Source organism: Peromyscus californicus, unplaced genomic scaffold (genome assembly GCF_007827085.1).
Source record: "Peromyscus californicus insignis strain IS unplaced genomic scaffold, ASM782708v3 Scaffold_11__1_contigs__length_118956290, whole genome shotgun sequence".
Taxonomy (NCBI): domain Eukaryota; kingdom Metazoa; phylum Chordata; class Mammalia; order Rodentia; family Cricetidae; genus Peromyscus; species Peromyscus californicus.
In genome coordinates, this window is record NW_026294402.1 from 11,036,290 (window position 1) to 11,053,331 (window position 17,042).

Sequence of the window (17,042 nt, forward strand, 5' to 3'; positions counted from 1 at the left end):
GCTAAGTCTCTTCCTGAGCTGTCAGAAACAGTCTTGCAGACTGTGCTGTTTGCAGCTTTGAAGGGGCAAAGTGGCTGCTTTCAACAACCTCTCCTTTATGTCTGTTTCCAACCCAGCAGGGACCACTGTCAGATTGGTGGAGTTTAAGGTGCTCAGTTTGCATGCGAGGAGACAGCAAGGTACCACAGACAGGAAACTCATGACACTGAGTATCACAGTTGGGGTGAAGAGTTGGTCTCAGGACAGGACGTGGACCACAGTGCTAGTCAGGAGTTATTCTCCAGGTTTTCGCTCTAGCTTAGGACAGTAGGGGATCTATTATGTATTAAAAGTAATTAATCAAATCACTAATCAGATAGGAAAGAGCAGAGTCACACCTGGACTCTGCTTAGAGTGTGCCATAGACCAAGGACTGCAATTAACCTCATCTTGACTCTGTGGCCTGCGCACCATCAAACCCACCAACAAAAGGCCCAAATAGCAGACCCACTGAAACAGAGAGCCGGAGGCCCAGGCCACACCCACATCTGGATCATTACAATACACAAATCAATCATGCCCTTTCTCCTAAGGTCCAGGGATCATATCAGAAGAGGAGCCCAAAAGTCGGTAAGAGCCGAGAGGGTAGAGGACCGTGTTGAAACAGTGCTTTTCCCAGGCACAGCGGGTGACTGCACATACGAATCTGTCACAGTGTTCTACCAGTGTGCACAAGCCCTGTGCGGGCATCTGGCCTGACTGAATCCCAGAACGGAGTGCGGAGGGAGTCACGGAGTCCCACCCCTAGTCACGGGGTTATTGGCAACTGATGGCTGCTAAGGGAGAGTGAGGGCTGGTTTTCTTTAAGAGTGGGACCCTGGTTAATCAACCATGTTCCAGCGGTGGCTCCACACCCAGGAGTATATAGGAAGCACACATTGGATTTGATGATTTAAAAAGAAAGAGGGAGGTATGGGGAGGTACGAAATTCTTTTTTTTTTTTTTTTACGTTTTTCGAGACAGGGTTTCTCTGTGTAGCTTTGTGCCTTTCCTGGAACTCACTCTGTAGCCCAGGCTGGCCTCGAACTCACAGAGATCCGCCTGACTCTGCCTCCTGAGTGCTGGGATTAAAGGCGTGCGCCACCACCGCCCAGCAGTACGAAATTCTTAAAGAATTGGTAAACTATTTTTAATGTGCAAGTCTACGCTCACTGTCATGACAACAGGGATGGAGCAATCATTTCTTTCTTCTCAAAACAACCTGCTTGCCTGGAGTTGAAGCTGCCTCTGCTCTTCGCTTGGCTTCTACGTCATTGTCACTAATTCCCCCAATCTTTCACAATAGTGAAGATCTGTTGTGTGACAGGAGCCTTCGTGAGAGTCAGGCCGAGTACCCTGCTGGCTATGCTGGGCCATCAGAGCTCCCATGGCCTACTCCAGTCCCCGGGTGACAGGCTTGTTCTCCACACCCACATCTGCTCTTGAGGGCCTCCACCCTACCTGCTCCAGGGTGAGCCAGCTGCTTCTGTGCCTTCTGTCTCCGTCTGTTCCCTTATTTTGGGAGACCACATCTTCCCCAAGAAAAGGTGCTTAGGAGCTCAGATTTTTTGAGATCTTATTTGTCTGAAAATGGGCTTAAATTCATACTTAACCAGTAGTGTGTCTGAATTTAGGTAATGGGTTAAAATCATTTTCTCTTGCAATTTTGAAGGCATTTGAATTAGTTTTAAATTACTGCTATAACAAATTACCACAGTCTTAGTGGCTTTAACAACAAAATTGCTCATCAAGGCTGCAGAGTCTGACACACACTGGGTGCTTCTTTCTGCTGGTCCCGGGGGAGGCCTCCTGGTCTTCCGAGCTTCCAGAGGCCACATGCAAGCCTTGTTTCTTGGCTTCCTTCCTCCAACTTTGAAGCCAGCAGCACTGAATCTGAGCTGCTTCTGTGACCACATTTCCCTTGGACTCTCTCTCAGATCTTCCATCACCATTTTTCAGGGTTGTGTGACTGTATTCCACCCACCTGGGTAATCCAGGGTACTCAAAATCTCAAATCCATTTACAAACATAACCCACCTCATCCTGAAAATACTCTCAGGGCTTGGACATTGAAAGGTGGGCATTTGGGGGGAAGGCCATAGTTCTGCCCACCAGCCTGGGGCTCCCTTATCTCCTGCTGCAAAACCTGATGCTTTCCTTTCTCTCTGCGCGGCTCAAGAGTGGATGCTGGCACAGGTGCCATGGCTCTTCAAGGATGTGTTGTGGCGTTGGCTCACTGTTTTCTAGAGAGGAGGGACTTCAGGGACTTCTCCCTAGCATGAACCGCTCTCACACTTGGAATCTGTCAGTTGCTTAAGTATTTCAGCTCTGCTTGGCAGCTCAGAAGTCGATCACAGAACAGACAGTGAGTGCTCAGGAGCCCAGCTCTCCTGATCCCATGACCTCAGAAGTCCAGTCAGTTGGAGGGAATATTGCTTACTCTGTGCCATGAGACTAGTGCCTCCTCATCCAGCGATGCCAGCCTGATCTTCAGTGTCTCAAAATCCATGAAGGAAGGCAAAATTCAGATGCATTTTCTTGAAAGTCTATATCCTGCTTCCACATGGGGGACAAATCTGTTGTTTATCAGTGGTTTTGTTGTGGTTTTTTTTATAGCTCGGGTACACTGACTTGTGGTGGAGGTTTGGTTCCCTGATCAGCAATGTCTCCAGGAGACTGGATCATGAGGGCTCAGATTTTATGACGGCTAAGCCTTCGGTGTGTTCATAGCTGAGTGGACTACAGGGCATCAGCAGACACCGCACAGGTGGGGCATTTGGACAAAGAATGTCACTAAGGGCACAGTCTTGAAGAGTGTGGGCTGTCTCCAGGCCCTTACACGTGCTCTTAGCTTTAGATGGCATGAGGTGAGCGGCTCTCTCTACCACGGGCTCCTGGTTCTGCCCCACTAAAGGCCCCAAAGCAATAGAACCAAGTGGCCATTGGGGGAAACCGCTGCAAACATAAGTCAAAATATTTTATCCTTAAGTTATTTTTCATGGGTATTTTATCACAGCAAGGGAAAGTTGTAACACAATGCTTCTGAAAGTGGAAATCTGAATGCAGTTTGTCACAGAGTCTCAGAGAGGTCACAGGACTTCTGGGATTACTGCGGAATGAGGTTTGGATGCTATGCAGGCAGAGGTATCTTGAAGATGTGCTCAGTTACCGGGTTGGTGTGTGAAGAGCAAACCCTGCTGGCCAACACTCAGCTCTTGGAGAGCAAGTCTCTGTCACAGTTGCCCTGGGTGAGGCAGGTTCCTCCAGCCCAGGGCTTCTGGGAAGAGCTCATTGACCTGAACACAGCTTTGCCCTCTTAAAGCTCACTTTGACCTCTAAACTTCATGACTGTTTCCCATTCCGGAACATGACGTGTGCATCACTGACCACAAAGGAGTCGAGAACACAGTGGGTGGTTTTTGGTTTTTTGTTCCGACCTCCGTAGTATAAGAAAGCAGTGGGAATGGGTGTCAGATAAACTGGCCTGATACATTTGACATGACAGAGATTAATAAGAAGTAAGTTCTTTGGAGGCTTGAGACTTACCAGGCACAGTGACACGTAAGTGGAACTCCAGCTTTTGGGAAAGTGAGGTACAAAGGTTGCTAATTCAAGGCCAACCTGAGCTACAAAGAGAATTCAAGGCTAGCTCAGGGAATTTAGCAAGACCCTTCCTCTAGAAGGAGGACCTCTTGTTCTGGAATGACAGTTTAACAAGCTATGGTTTGGATCAGGGTCCCCAGAGGCTCACGTGTCAAAGCGTTGATCTTAGCGGCTCTAGTTCTCTCTGGAAGTGGGGACCTTTAGGAGGTGGGGCCTAATGGGAGGAAGGTAGGCCACTGGAAACGTGGGGCGCCCAGTTTCTTCTCTTGTTCTCCCTTTGCTCTGCTCCACATCATGTCCCACCCCTACCATGATCTATAGCCTCATCACAGGCTTGACGGCCACAGGTCAGCAGCAATGGATTGAAATCAGAGTCAAAATAAACCTTTGCTCCTTGTAAGCCTGACTGTCTCGGGTACTTTGTTATAAAAGCAGAAATCTGACACATAGGCTGCAGAGTGAAAACAAAGTTGGCTGTCACTTTTCCTAAGTACTGGGAAGACATGATTGTGTTGCTTCTGACAGCTAGTGTTTGTGATAAGGGTCTGCTACTTGAGTGGCATTCATTTGTAGGAAGTGTTTTATGTTACTTTACTTTTTAATTTTCTAATCTTATATAGCCATCAAAAATGTAGATATTGTCTCACATAACTATCAGTTGCTTGTGGTGAGTCTTTATTTCCTATCTACTGTTTTAGCATTTCTCAAGTCTGTAGTCTGCTGCTGTTAACTGACGTCACCGTGCTGTGTTGTCCCTGGCACGGACTTCTGCGCCCTTTAACTGACATCACAGTTCTCTCACATCCCCATGTCCCTCACCACAGCAATCACCGTTCTGGGCTCTGCTCTGTGAGCCCAGTGTTTAGACTCCACAAGCTAGGGCCACAAGCTGTCCTTTTATTTCTGTGCCTGGCTTATTTCACTTAACATGCCTGCCAGCTTCCTCATAGGCAGCTTTTATTTTATTTTATTTATTTATTTTTCCTCTTTGTCTTTGACATTTGGACTTCTGCTACTAAGTTTGTGGGTGTGTATTTGTTTCAGTTTATTTTGTTTAGAATTCTGTTTAATCCTTCACCCTGAGGATTTGTCTTTTATTTCTCAGTTCTGCAAACTCACTTGATAACATCACCTCAAATATTAGCTCTTCCTGCTTTCCCTTCTCATTCTGTAGCTCTTGTTATTATTTTTTTTTATTGTATTAGATCCTCCTTTTCTTGTTTGTTTTGTTGTTGTTTAGTTTTTCAAAGGCCTCAGATACTCATGTTTGTAGCCAAGGATAACCTTGAACTCCTGATCCTCCTGCCTCCCTCCAGGTGCTCGTTCACTAGCACAGCGGATCCTCTTTGACGCCTCACTTCTTTTCCATCTCTGTGTGTCTCTGGGTTGTACCCTTTGTGATTTTTAATAATATTTTAACTCATTTTATTTGCCTGAATCTAGTTCCCTTATTCATTTTTTAAATTTAAATATTTTTTCGTATTCCTAGTATAGCTACATATCTAAGATTTGTATGTATGTATACATGCATGTGCGTGCCTGCATGTGCCTGTGTGTGTGTGTGTGTGTTTAGATACTCAGGCCAGAGGGCATCATATCCCTCTGTAATAAGCTGCTCAATGTGGGTGCTGAGCACTGGACTCTGGTCCTCTGCAAGAGCAGCAAGTGCTCTCTACTGAGGCACCATCTCTCCAGCCCCTAGCTACATAGTTCATTTTTGAACTATGTCTATGCTTCCTCTTTCCTTTCCTTGTTTATAGACTGTGTTTCCCCCTTTATCCCTTGCAACAGGGTCATTTTGTGTTAAAATCCCTGAGAGATGATCAAGCTGGTAGCTGTGACCCCTTGGCCAGCTTTCCAGCTCTCTTTGAAGAAGGTGACTTTTGCCTCATTCATCTTTGGCAAGAATCGCTTTTTGTAGACTGGAGGCACCAGGTTCTCACAGGTGTCCTGATGAATGAATCAACAGTGTTGATGAATAGCCCTGTGATTTGCTCAATTTTAGTGCCTCACTCTATCATAGTTTTAAGTTTTACTATGTCATTCTCCCCATTCCTACATGAAGAGGTTTCATGCCTTTGTGAAATAAAAACTTCAGACTTAAGGGAAATTATAAAGCCAGTACAGTTCATTCTCACTTATATACCATAGCTAATTTTCCTGAATGTCAACATCGTATGTGTTTCAGTTAACTATCTAATATTGGTAAGTCATTCTTAACAAGTTTATGTTCCGTGTTCCCTAAGGTTTTGTTTTGAGACAGTCTTGCTCTGTGGTCCAGGTTTTTCTCTTGTTCAGGTTCCTGAGTGCTGGTCTTACAGGCCTTCGATACCACGCCAGCTACACATGCTGTTAGAACAGCCGTTTCCTGTCTCAGGAGCCCATCGGAATACTACAGCTCACTTACATTCTGAGCCTCCTTGAGAACAGTATCAGATTATCCTGCTTTTGGTGACCTCAGTAACTTTAAGGAGCACTGTCTGAGGGCTTGTGCAGAATGTCACATGACTGGGATTTCTGTGATATTTCCCATGATTCCCTAGGAGAAAGATTATTAACACAAAGTGAGTTCTCATCACATCCTACCAAAGCTGAACACTGGACATGAATCACCACCACCAATAGTAATTATGATTGTCTCACTGAGCCTCTGCTCCCAGGATTTCCGTGTGACTATAATGGTTTGAATAAGAATGGCCCCCATAAGCCGGGCGGTGGTGGCGCACACCTTTAACCCCAGCACTCAGGAGGCAGAGCCAGGTGGGTCTCTGTGAGTTCGTAATCTCTGTTTGTAATTCTGTTACATGGAAGATTCGTGGCTTCTACTTCTTGACCATCTTCCTATCACTAGAGACTGTAACTGTAACTGTTTGGGCTGTAGCAATGCTGTTTCATTTATTTTACTGCTTAAGTCATTGTAGGCTTTTCTAGAAAACCCATCTCCTCAGGCCCCACGTCTGCTGGGCATGTTCCCATTGGTCTAGGCTGGGATGCAGCTTTTTGGATTTGCTTTAGAATTTTGCTGCTTTCTGAAACTGTGGTATGCTCGTGACTCACCTTGTATATTTCTTGAGTTTTCCTAGAATTACCTATATCCCTAAGAGGACTGGCTCCACTGATTGGAAAAAAATTGTCGGCATCCATTATTGGAATGCTAGGTATGCCCTTTCCTGCTGGGATGTCATTGCTTCTAAGACCTTCTTGGTGGCAGAACACAGAGCTGGGAGTATGTCTGCGTCCATGCTTGTATTGTGTGGCACATGAGCTCATCCTGAGGTTCTCAGCTCTGACCCATCGTCAGATGATCATTCCAGTAATGGCCTTTGCAAAACAGCGATGCTAACTCTTAAAGTCTGACCTGCCAATATTTTCTTTAATGTATAGTGTTTTCACGTCGTAAGTGCTGTAACTATTTTTATGCTTAAGTAAATGGATTCATAGGGCAAATATACAGTTTCAAATGTTTAAGTTCAGATATTAAAATGCTGAAGGTAAGAATCAGCTCTCTCATCTTCATCCTCAGCCAAATGTCCTTCCTTAGCTGATGCCTGCAGCAGCATCCTCCCGCCTTCCGGACCATGGATGCAATTCGTTTCTACTCTTACATCCTTCAGCACCCTCTCGACTATTCCCACTTGGATCCCTAATCAGGGATGAGTCAAAGAGAGGGAAGGGAGAGAGGGCTCTTATGTGATGGGCTGACTTCATCCTCTCTGCCGTGGGCAGGGAGTTACTTTGTGGATAATTTGGGTGGCTCTGCAGACTCCTGCTGATGCCTCTTTAATCACAGGCACAAAAGATACATTTGAATACCTGGAAAACTGTCCTCAGCCTCTGGTTTACTAGAGGCCCTTTCCACAAACTTTACATGCAAGATCCCCTAGACTTCCCCCACCCAGCTCTGGCTCTACCCTCTGTCCATGTAACCTATGTTTATTGATAGACCTGATGTGGACATTCTTCATTCAGATGATTCCAACATAGCAGCTTTCTCTTTGTCCCATCATCAAAGCAGAGGGCCAAAATTTACTCAACCTCCTATGATCCCTGGACCAGAATTAGACACATGCTCACAGTGGTCCTATCGTGGGTTTTCTTGCCTTGTTTCTGATGTGTGGTACAAAGAATTCAGTCTTTCATCACTGAGTCTGAGCTTGTCTGAGACACCTTCTCTCACACCAAGGGTGTCCCCTTCATTTCTTGTGGGTCCTGAATTGTGTTAAATGACTTCTGCCAGTGGCCACATCTGCTTGGTTTTCTCCTTTGTTCCATGGTCATGGTACATCACATTCGCAGTGGTTTAAGTACGATAAGGATCTAGCATGCTTGAGATGAACCCTGTTTATGGGTGTGTGAGAACATGGCCACAAGGACTGAAGCATGATTTGTAGTAGTGGAATATGCCTAATTCTTGGTTGGCAGTTCTTTTTCTTTCTTTCTTTCTTTAAAAAGTATAATTAATTAATTAATTAATATAATACCACCAATAATAATTGTTATCTATAGTCAGAGAGACAGACTGCAGTGGAGTTATGCTGCCTGAGGACACTGAGATTTCTCTGCTTAAAATTTCCAGCTCCCACCTTCTCCGTTGAGCCTGGTCCCTGGAGGTTCCCACCGTCAGCGCATTTTAATGGTAAGCCAAGGATTCGGGTCCTTCTGCAGTCTTCTGTCTTCTGGAATTTCCCTTTCAAATATCCCGCCTGGCTGAATAAATCTTCTTTTCCTGGTATTACTTGTATTTTAATTGGCCTGCTGGGAATGGGTTGTCAGCACTGCCTGGGCCCCGGCTGTTGCCTAACAGCCCCCTCAGCTCTCCAGCCTCAGCCTGCTGGGACCACAGTCCTGACCCAGCACACCCAGCCCGACCCTCTGTTTGGTCACTCAGCTGTGTTCTGTAAGTCATCGTTTCTCTAGAGGAATGACCTGACCACTCAAAGCCACCATTAGGTGAGTCCCAACCTTTATCATTTGAGATTTTAAAACAATTTCTACTATTCTCTTTTGAATATTTATATTAGTGGCTTTTTGTTCTTCTGCTAATTGCAATGACTGGGTCATCTCAGGGTAGTTTCTACTGCCTGGCATTCTTCTAGAGCAGTGGTTCTCAATCTTGCAAATGCTGTGACCCTTTAATCAGTTCCTCATGATATGGTGACTTGCAACTATAAAATTATTTTTATTGTTACTTCATAACTGTAATTTTGATACTGTTATGAATCATAATATAAATATCTGATATGCAGGATATCTGATATGTGATCCCTGTGACAAAGTTGTTGGACCCCTGTGGGATCTCGGCCCACAGGTTGACAACCATTGCCCTAGTGGGATCCACTGTAATGAGATTAACCCCCTCTGTTGCCTGTTTGCCTGGCTTTTTACTCATTACCTTAGAAGGATTTATCCGACCGAGCCCTTCCATTATTCATCCATCTGAGTGAAGTTGTAAGATTGCTTTCAGCCTGGGCTGGTACTGACAACCACCGTGCATTTGGCCTCATATTAATTGTAAGAGTGGCTTAGATTTTGACATTTCTTGGAGACTGTCTTATTTCCATGCTTGAATCAAGGTGTACCAGGATATTATAACAGTAAGTATGTATATATTACATACATTTGTCCAAATCCATAGACGGTACACCACCAAGAACAAACCTGATGAAAGCTATGGGCTTGGTAAGGTAATGGCATGTCTATGCAAGTTCATCGACTGGAGCAAAAGAACTGTGTAGACGAATGTTGATGATGGTGGAGTCTGTGTGTGGGCACAGAGAGTGCATGAGAGATCTTCACATTTTCCACCCAATTTTGCTATAATCTATCAAAAACCTATCAACAACCTGAGCCAGCTTGCTAATAGCCCTCCTCCAATTCCTCAGTTTTTTTCAAACCTGTTTCCCAAACTTTCTCCACTTCCTACTTTTGTTGGTTGAATGATCTTGGTAAGAAGTTTAGCGACGTTAGATTAGCCTCCTCGGGCTGATGAAACACCAAAGGACTCAAACAATGAAGCTTGTTTTCTTGTGGTTCTGGAGGCCAGAAGTCCAAGAGGAAGCCACCAGAGCTGGTGTCTGATGAGGCCTCTCTTCCTGGCTTGTAGGCATTTGTCTGTGTCCTCACGTGACCTTTCTTGACTGAGTCTGTGCCTCTGCCTCTTCCTATGAGGACACTAGTCCTTTCTATCTACGGTTTACCTCAGGACTTCACTTCAATAATTACGTCCCTAAAGGCCCCATCACCAAACAATCACCTTGGAAGTGAGGACTCCAACAAATGAATTTGTGAGCACCACAATTCAACTGGCAATGGGTATTCGTATGAACAGTTTGCTGAATTTTCCCCTTTCGTTCATCACATTTTCATCATTTGATGCCCCTTTGGAAAATGTGTGCAACTGGCTTCTGTGTTGACTTCCAAGAGGAAGTCAGTGTGGTTGGCCAGAGATTAGAAGCCTGAGTTAAAGTGGGTAATGCCAGAAAGGTCTCTAATGTATAATGTTGACAAGGCATTCGATCTGGACAGAAGGAGAATCCATGAGAGACTTGAAGACAGGAAGCATGCCTTTTGATAGAGTATGATTTGGGGGGTAACCAGGAAGCAGTGTGGATGTTCTTACATGTTAGCAGCAGAGGTTTGTCAAAGACTTGGGAGTAACCTTTAAAAATGTCAAGGGTCTACCGTCTCATGTCGGTGAGACAGGGCAATTTGTTTTTCCTTTCTTCGAAGATAAAACAGTGAAAAATTCACAGTGAAAACTCATTTGTGAATAGTTGGCTCTAGATCCACCCCAGCACTAGAAGTAAACATACGTGAGGGGACATGGAATGTGACTACACCCTCAAATTTAGCATGTGGGAAAGTATATGCAGCAATACAAAAATCATACACATAGGGAGCCAGCCACCGGGAAAGCATGATAGACCATTTTTCATGAATTATCCCTGAAGAAAAATGATTTTTGAGCAATGAATAATTTTTATTTTGTACTCAAAAATATTTTATTTATAGCAGTTGGGGATTTATCTTGGAGGTAAGAAATGAATTTCTGTTGCCAAAGGGTCAAGAGAAAAGGGGAGCTATTTTTGATGAAGGATGGAGATGTCTTTTAAAAATACCACTTTCATTTCATTTCTTTTAATTTTTTTCCAACTAAACTCAACAGGAAGCAATGAATCGAAATTATAGCAAGAAGTGATTGTGTTCTGCAGAATGGAGACCTCAGAGCAGCCCCAGGATAAGGCTTGAAGACCTGGAACTGCTTCCTCAGGGAGGCTGAGCCTCTTTGCCCTGGGATGTGCTCCCCTGGGAGGAGGCCTCAGTGGAGAAGCAATGTGTGTCGTCTCAGATCCAGGAGAGGTAGTAGGATGTTCCTGTGTCTCAGATCCAGGAGAGGTAGTAGGATGCAGGGTTGTGTATCCCACTCTGCGAGGACCAGACAGTAGGAGGCTCGCCTCCAGCTCAGCCTGTTTCAGCCTGTGTGCAGCCAGATGGATTTCTCTGCACCTCGATGTCACTGTGTGCAGCCTGGGGTTGCTGAAGGACTAAAGCGAACAGATGACATGCTTGCACTATGGCAGTAGCTTTAAGAAGATGTAGTCTTTATTGAGAGAAGACCCTTGACTTTGTTCAGAAAAGGAGACTGTGACTAAACCCCGAGGAGGCCAGCTGTGCCCAATGTTGTGCCACAAGGTTCTCCAGTCTCTGTTGGTTATTAGACTGCATTACCGTGACCAAACACCAGACAAGAAGAAGCTTAAGGAAGGAAATGTTTATTTCGGCTCATGGTTTGAGGGGCCAGAGTCCATCATGGTGAAGAAGCCATGGTGCAGGAGCAGATTGATGTACAGTGGAAGCAGGAGGTTGAGATGACTGCTGCATTGCATCAGCAGCCAGGAAGAAGAGAGAGGCCAGGAAGTGGGTGTGGCTAGATACTGAACCGCTCCACACTTTCCCCAGCTTGGTCCCACCTCCAAAAGGTTCCACAACCTTTCCAAAACAGCATCACCAGTTGAGAGACAAGGATTTCACACCCAGAACACAATAATTTTTCACAATTCAGGGAGGCTTCGTTTTTCTCATGTATTTTATTTTCTCTTTGTGTGGGAATTCTTGGGGCTTTTGTTCCAGCTTGTGACTTGTTGGTTTAGAGAGCAGCCATGCCAACTAGGGGTGAAGTCCACTCCTACAGAACATGCTAGCAATGCTAAGAAGCATGGACCCTGACCTAAGATGCAGTGGGTATAGAACTGGACCACGGTGGGTTCATATTCTCTACCAGAGCTGGACCATGGTGTGTTCATATTCTCTACCAGAGCTGGACCACAGTGGGTTCATATTCTCTACCAGGACTGGATCATGGTGAGGCCAGGAGAATGCTAGGGTAGAGTGTAAAGGGGCAGTTGCACAAATCTGAGCATGAGTATTTCCTTCAGCCTGTACCCATGGAACCTCATTTATTTCCTTCTGGTTACCAATGGTTCCCAAACTGGCCTTCCTGTGCAGGCCTTGCAACCTCCTAATGGCTTTCTAGGCTGTGTTGAAGTGGCTCAAAGCCTACAGGCCCTTATTGGACCTTCTGGACTGCTCCTGTTGCCTACAAGAGCCTCTTACCTATCCTCTTGGCTTGGATACCACTATGCCAGACTTGAAATCTCCTAAGTGTGCTGGACTTTGGACAGTAGGATGCTTCTGTGTGGGATAATAGGAAACTCACCTCTTTCCCTCCTAGCCAAACCAGGGATTTCGTCTTTGTTACCTCCTATTTTTTCTTTCTTTTTTATTCTTCTCTCGTACATTAAATCTTGGCCACCATTTCCCCTCCCTCCACTCCTTGAAGGCCTCCCTAACTCCCCTCTCCTCCAGAACCACTGCTCCTCCATTTCCCTTGAAAAAAAAAAAAAAGAGCAGGCCTCGCAGAGATATCAACTGAACATAGCATAACAAGTTACAGTAAGACTAGTCACAAACCCTCATATCAAGGCTGACAAGGCAACCCAGTAGGAGAAAAAGGGTCCCAAGAGCTGGCAGAAGAGTCAGAGATACCCCTAATCCCACTGTTAGGAGTCCCACAAGAACACCCAGGTACACAACCATAAGGCATATGCAGGGGACCTAGCTCAGACTTACACAGGGTCCATGATTGTCACTTTAGTCTCTGTGAGCCCCTCTGAACCCTGCTTAGTTGATTCTGTGGGTTATGTTCTTGTGGTGTCCTCCACCTCTTTGGCTCCTATTAACCCTTATTCCCCCTCTTCTGTAGGGTTCCCCAGCACTGCCTAGTGTTAGGCTATGAGTCTCTGCATCTGCTCCCATGAGTTTCTAAATGACACCTCTCTGATGACAAGTGGGCCAGGCACCGATTTATAGCAGATTATCATTAGGAATCATTTCACTGAATTTTTTTCCTACTCCTATCCTGGTTCTCTGGATTGTCTAGCCTCTGGTTCCCAGCCATCCAGGCAGTGTTAGACATGGGCTCCCTCTTGTGGTGTGGGCCTCAAGTTGGACCAGTCATTGGTTGGCCACTCACACAAGTTCTGTGCCACCATTACCCCAGAACATCTTGCAGGCAGGACAGATTGTAGGGCAAAGATCTTGTGTTTGGGTCGGTGTCCCGGTCCTACTGCTGGAAGCCTTGCCTGGTTGAAGAAGACGGCTGGGTCAGGCTCCATATCCCCCATTACTAGGAGTCCTCTCTAGGGTCATCCTCGCAGATTCCAGGGAGTTTCCACTGCACTAGGTTTCCACATTGCCCTCCAATTCCAGTCTTCTCTCCTAGAACACTCTCCCTCCAATCCTCCCACCCTGACTAGTCCCTCCTGTTCCCATCCCCACCCACGCCCCATTCCACCCACAAAGTCTATCCTATTTTCCCTTCCCAGGGAGACCCATGTGTCCCCTCTTGAGCTCTCCTTGTAACTTAGCCTCTCAGGGCCTGTGGATTGAAGCCTGGCTATCCTTTGCTAAACAGCTAATGTCCACTTGTAAGTGAGTACATACCATGTTTGTCTTTCTGGGTCTTACCTCACTCAGGATTTTTTTCTAGTTCCATCCATTTGCCTGCAAATTTTATGATGCTGTTGTTTTTAACAGCTGAGTAATACTCTTTATCCATTCTTTGAGGGACATTTAAGTTGTTTCTAGTTTCTGGCTATCATGAATAAAGCAAGTTGAGCAAGTGTCCTTGTGGTAGGATGGGGTGTCCTTTGGGTATATGCCCAAGAGTGGTAAATAGCTGGGTCTTGAGGGGAATGGATTCCCAGTTTTCTGGGAAATCGCCATATTGATTTCCAAAATGGCTTTGCAAGTTTGCATTCCCACTAGTAATGTGGATTGTTCCCCTTGCTCCACATCTTCTCCAGCATGAGCTGTCCCTTTGTGCTATTGATCTTAGCCATTCTGACAGGTATAAAATGGAATTTTAAAGTGGTTTTGATGTGTATTTTCCTGATGGCTAAGGATGTTGAACATTTTTTTTAAGTGTTTCTTAGTCATTTGAGATTCCTTTGCTGAGAATTTTCTGTTTAGATCTGTACCTCATTTTTAAACTGGATTGTTTGGTTTGTTGATGCCTAATTTCTTGAGTTCTCTATATATTTTAGACATTGGTCCTCTGTCAAATGTGGGGTTGGTGAAAATATTTTCCCCTTCTGTAGGTTGCTATCTTGTCATGTTGATGATGTCCTTTGCCTTAGAGAAGCTTTTCAGTTTCATGAGGTCCCGTTTATTGATCGTTGATCTTAGTGCCTGCCCTATTGGTGTTCTGTTCAGGAAGTTGTCTCCTGTGCCAATGAGTTCAAAGCTATTCCCCGATTTCTCTTCTATCAGGTTCAGTCTTTCTGGTTTTATGTTGAAGTCTTTGATCTGCTTGGTCTTGTGTTTTGTGCAGGGTGATATATATGTATCTATTTGCACTCTTCTACATGCAGACATCTAGTTAGACTAGCACCATTTGTTGAAGATGCTCTTCTTTTTCCTATGGTGCATTTCTGGCTTCTTTATAAAAAAAATCTGGTATCCATAGGTGTGTGGATTTACTTCTAGGTCTTCAATTCAATGTCATTGATCAACCTCTCTATCTGTTCTTTCTTCAAAGACTTGAAGTTTTTGTCATACAAGTCTTTCACTTGCTTGGCTATAGTTACTCCAAGATATTTTATATTATTTGTGGCTATTGTGAAGGGTGTTGTTTCCCTGATTTCTTTCTTAACCCATTTGCATTTGTATATAGGAGGGCTACTGGTTTTGTTTGTTTGTTTGCTTCTTGTTTTTGTTTTGCTGTTTTTGAGTCAATCTTGTATCCAGCAGCTTTATTAAAAGTGTTTATTGGCTGTAGGAGTTCCCTGATAGAATTTTGGCATTGCTTAGGTATACTATCATATCTGCAAATATCAAAAGTTTGACTGCTTCCTTTCCAGTTTGTAGCCCCTCGATTGCCTTCAGTTGTCTTATTGATCAGCTAGAACTTAAAGTACTGTATTGCATAGATATGAAGAAAGTGGACAACCATGTATTATTCCTGATTTTAGTATAATAACTTTGAGTTTCTTCCTATTTAATTTGATGTTGGCTATAGGCTTGCTGTAAATTGCCTTTATTATGTTTAAGTATGTTTAGGTATATCCCTTTTACCATGAAAAGGTGTTGGATTTTGTCAAAGGTGTTTTCAGCATCTAATGAGATGATCCTATCATTTTTCTTCTTTCAGTTTGTTTATATGGTAGATTATGGTCATTTTCTTGTGCTTCAGCTGTGTTGGAATATTCAGGTCTTGCTGTCATAGGATAGCTGGGCTCTGGTGGTGCCATATCACCCTGGCTCTGTTGATTGTGTTCTTACTCTGGGTTTGAGATGATTATAGGTCTAAATGCAGATTTCTGAGTTTGTCTTTGTTGGATGGTATAGTATAGCTGGAAGGTTTCTCTGACCCTCCTTGGCCCTGTGGTCTGCAGCCACTTATAAAATAATCACTCAGAGGCTTAATATTATTTACAAACTGTATGGCCTATGGCAGGCTTATGGCTAGCTAGCTCTTATATCTTAAATTAACCCATTTCTATTAATCTATGTTTTGCCATATGACTGTGGCGTTACTAGTCTGCTGGCATGTTGCTCTTTGGGTGGCAGGCTGGCCTCTCTCTAGACTCTGCCTTTCTCTTTCTTGTCTCTCTCCTTGGATTTCCTGCCTGCCTTTAAGCTGTCTTGCCATGGGCCAAAGCAGCTTATTTATTAACCAATCATAACAACATACATTCACAGTATACAGAAAGACATCTCCCAGCAAGATGGGTGTTTTGTTCCTTGGTTTCTGTTTGGTCTTTGGTCTTTGTTTTCTCTTTGGTCTTCTGGTCTTTGTGGTCTGTATTTCTGGTGGCTGGTATGACTTCTGATCCAGTAGGGGGTCTCTGTCCAAGTTGTGAGCTGGACTTGTAGCAGCTAGCTTGCCCTTTGGTACAGCAGGGAGTCTCTGCCCCAGTTGGGCAGTGGGATATGGTGATGAGGAAGGGAGTGGGGATTGAGGGCACTGTGTGAGTGGTGGAGGTCCTCCGGTGGGCTGCCTATTTGTGGTTCTAGGGGCAGGCATGATCTCTGGTCCAGCAGGGAGTCTCTGCCTGAGTTCTCCTATGTGTTTTTATGGCTTGCTTGGCCTGTACCTGTTCTTCTGAATGGTGTGGTTTGCTCTTGGGCAGCAGAAATCTGCCCAAGTTGGGGCCAAGGGCACAGCAGCAGGAGGGACAGTGGTGGGGTGGGATGGGGCATGGAATGCATCTTTGGGAACTGAATCTAGGGAATGGGGCAGTTCAGCTGGCAGGTGGGTCACTCATCTGTTCTTCTGCCTGGTGAGGCCTATACCTGAGCACAGAAGTCTGCCAGTGTGGGGGCAGAGGGCCAGCCTTTATGGTGGATTGCATTGACTGATTTTCCTATGTTGAACCATCTCTGCATTTTCGGGATAAAGCCTACTTGATCATGGTAGATGATTTTTTTGGTATGTTCTTGGGTTCAGTTTGCCAGTATTTTATTGAGTATTTTTGTGTCTATGCTCATGAGGAAAATTGGTCTGTAATTCTCTTTCTTTGTTGAATCTTTGTGTGGTTTGGTTATCAGGGTGACTGTGGACTCATAAAATGATTTTGGCAATGTTCCTTCTGTTTCTATTTTGTGGAATAATGTGAGGAGTATTGATATTAGCTCTTCTTTGGAAGTCTGGTAAAATTCTGTGCTGAAACCATCTGGTCCTGGGTAATTTTTTTGGGGGGGGGGTTGGGAGACTTTTAATGACTGCTTCTATTTCCTTAGGGGCTATAGGTCTATTTAAATTGTTTATCTCATCTTGATTAACTTTTGTAAGTCTTACTTCCTATTTTTTAAAAACACAATTTCTTTATTGGTTGTTAGGAAATTTCACATCATACACC

General features: G+C 44.6%; 1 long non-coding RNA gene across 1 annotated transcript in view; it reads left to right on the plus strand.

Moving 5' to 3' along the window:
- Nucleotides 1–8,202: 8,202 nt before the first annotated feature.
- LOC128119284 (uncharacterized) overlaps nt 8,203–17,042 on the plus strand; it is a 70,868-nt gene continuing 62,028 nt past the window's right edge. The window contains exon 1 of the long non-coding RNA XR_008221503.1: nt 8,203–8,257. This is a non-coding gene — a long non-coding RNA (uncharacterized LOC128119284). The remainder of the gene's footprint in view (nt 8,258–17,042) is intronic.